Raw genomic sequence first — 3488 nt, forward strand, 5'->3', positions numbered from 1 at the left:
GTTACAGGATGTTACAGTACAGGTTCTCCTATGTCCCGAGTCCTCACTGACCTTGAAGGGTTAGGGCCAAAATGTTGGCTGTCCTTGCAGCCCTTCTTTTCCTCTAATTTTTGGTCTGCAAACTCAAGTTGTTAACTCTCCAGAAGAGAAGCTTAATGATATTGTTACCGTGTAACATAGGCAGTTGAGCTTAACCTCACTATCTGTCTGAAGATCAAATGGGATTTGGTTTCAAGTTGGGGCTCAGGTTAGCGTTGGTGCTAGTGTTGGGGTTAGAGTTTGAGTTGGGATTGGGATCTGGGTTGAAGTGGGGCTGGGGTGACGGCAGGCCCTCAGCTGCTAGAAGCAACAGCCAGACAGCTTCCCCTCTGAAGTCACAGTGGCCCTGGGGCAGGTGTGGCCTGAAGATGTCCGTGCTGAGGGCAAAGCCCTCCTCATGGAGCCCTCATAACCTCCTGAGGTTCCCAAGCCAGAGCAGGGCAGAGGCCTCTGCTGTCCCACGCTGCTCTGCCTCCTCTCGGCTTTGGCCCTCTCTGGGCTGCAGACCCAGGGCGTCCCTGGGCGGCTCCTGAGAGCCAATTGCAGTCCCCTGGAGAACCAGTTTGAGACATCACTGCCAACCCAAGTGTTCACCCCGGCAAGTGCGGAGAAAGCCCCACGCGCCATATAAAGCTGGCTTCTGGATTGCATGCGCTGTGTTCATTACGGTTATTACACATACCACTTTTTAAAATTTGTGTTGTATGCTAATTCATATAACACATATAAAATGCTTCAGGTAATGTGCAGTTGATAGGTTTTCCTAAGTTCACTGAATATTCCAACTACACGCTAGCAAAATTCTTTCTTTGGTAGGCAGCATTTCTTTTAAGTACTATCACTTACTGATTTTCACCTTTAAAACAAATATTAAGCAATATCCATTCATTCTTAGAACAAACATTCACTGAAAGGCTCTGGACTTAGTTCTGCTCTAGGTGTTAAAGATGCAGCCCTTGTGGAAATTCCATTATAGGATAAAAAAGATGGAGCCTAAATCTCAAGTGCTACAAAAGAACTAAGACACACAGAAATGTAGACAGTGTCTGGGCAGGGACAGCTTTGAGCAGGTGGCTGGGGGTGGCCTCTCTGAAGCTGGTATGATGACAGCACTCAGCCGGGTACAGCAGATGGAAAGTGTGGCAGCTCTATGGGGCCAAGAGTGGGGCACCTGAGCCCAGGATGGTGACAGGATGGGAAGAGGTTGGGCCTGCCTGGGTCCTGGAGATGCTTCTCTAGTGTTGCAAGGAGTTCCCAGGGGTGAGGCGGGCAGATCCCAGGGGAATGCACTGTTCTCTGTAGCTTCTGGGAATGAACTGCAGGATAAAGGGCAAAGCAGAGACCTCAAAGAGAGGATGATTGTCAGAGTCCAGGCATGACCATGGAGGCTTCAAGGAGGGCCATGGCGGTGGAGACGCAGGAAAGGTCTCATTCAGCACATGTACTGCTGAGCGTGCAGTGGAGCGAATGGCAGGCTGGATTTGGGGAACTGAGGAAAGAGGACACGCAGGGACCACTTAGGTTCTGAGCTGCACAGGTTGTGGCGAGCCAACCTGCAGAGTAGGATGGGAAGCGAGCTTGGAGAATGACTCTAGACTTCCAGGTGGAGCATTCAATGTGCGGCCTCTGTTAGCTGTCCGTGGACATGTCCATGCGGCATGTGGCTTCGGATGCTGGAGGTCAGAAAGAATCAGCAGTGAGGTTGCATGAGGCACTGTCTCAGGAAACCATGGAGACAGGAAGAAGAGAGGATTAAGTGAGAGTGAGGGAAGGTACAGGGAGAGCAGGAGGAGCAGAGGGAGCTTGAAGGGAGGAAAAGACTGAGAGCTACGGAGGGGCCATGGAGAAAGGAGGGGAGATGAGATGGAAGAAGGCAGGGAAGGAGGGGCAGTGCCCGGCTCCTGCACTCACAGGAAGTGGACCAGAGACGGGGTCGGGGCCACGGGGTCCGGCCATGGGGACAGCACTGAGCTCTGGGGAAGAGCAGGTTCAGTTGATGTGGGCACCGCTGGAGCAGTTTGGGGAGAGAAGAGGCCTGGGGAGCTGTGTGCACACAGCTAGCTGTGCTTCACAAAGTTAAGGGAGGTTGTTGCTGCTATTTATGTTTAAGGTAGAAATTACTAGCAGTGTTCCCAGAAGAGAAAGAGAAATGCTTAATGAAGGGGGAAGAAAGAAGAAGAGTGGTGGAGGAGGAAGAGAAGGAGGAGAAAGAAGAGGAAAGGGAGAAAGATAAATGAGGAAGAAGAGGAAGAAAAAGGAGAAAGGGGGAGAGGGAGGAAGGAGAGGCTATGATGATAGGATCAAAGTCCTTAAATGAAAGAGGTCTAAGTTTTCAAGGCAGTTAAGTAACTACCTAAAGAGGGTTACTGTGGGATCAGATGTTAGTGATACAGGGAGAAAAACTCATCTCGGGTGGGTGACCTCCAAATGACACAGGGAACCTCCAAATGACATTGGGAAAAACCATCTCCTAACCTGACCTGTACAAGTTCTTGTTCTCTAAAACCGAAGAATGAATTTTAGGAACAAACGGAGGTTATGAGCAGAATATATTTATTAGGGGAAGAAAGCTCCCACCTGAGAGATGGACAGGAGGGGGGCCGAGTGGGTAGTTCCCTGGAAAGCTGTTTTTTTCCAGGGACTTTTATAGTGTAAAACCATGCGGGGCTAAGGTGGTGAGAATGGGAACTTGCTTAGGTGGATGCAGGGTGGGACAAAACTATAGTCAACCAATGAGATTACAAGTACCATTGCTCAGGTAAAATTGATTATGCCCAGGACCAAATGGGGTAGTGAGTTATAGAGTAAGCGGGCATGAATACTGGGACAGGGCTTTTTCCGGTTGGGGGTTGGGCTAGGGACTCACTTGGGTCTTTCCAGGTGATGGATACCTAGTTAGAATATCAATCCCAGGTGCTAATCTTTTAGCATTTACTTGGCCAGTTAGGTCTTTAGGTCTGGTTCACAGCAGGAGCATCCACCCCTCCCACAGTTGTAAGGCATCTCCTCTTTTGTGCTGTCTCCTTCGAGGGCCTGGCCCTGTCTGTCTGCCTATAATATTTATATCTAACTCGGCTGCCTGCAATATTAGGACCAGGCTTACTTTGTAAAAGACCAGCAGGCTGCCGTCCACAGAGGCTGCATGCTGTGCACCCCAGCTGGCAGCAGGTGGGTTTCTGGTGCGCCATGTCCTGGCAGCATTTGGCAATGTTGTTGGACACTGTTGTTGATGTCTTGCTGCAGGTTCGACTTGCAGATCCCTGATGATAAGTAATGAAGAGCATCTTTTCATGGGTATGTCTGAATGCCTTCCTCAGTGAGGTGCTGCACAATGCTTCTCAGAGCACCGTTCTGTATAAGAGCCCCAGTTTATAAAGGGCCCACATGCCTGGAAACAGTGGAATACACAGAGACAAATGTGCTATAGAGAGGTCTGCAGTACAGTGATG

This window comes from Octodon degus, unplaced genomic scaffold, assembly GCF_000260255.1.
Source record: "Octodon degus isolate 3935 unplaced genomic scaffold, OctDeg1.0 scaffold00199, whole genome shotgun sequence".
NCBI lineage: Eukaryota > Metazoa > Chordata > Mammalia > Rodentia > Octodontidae > Octodon > Octodon degus.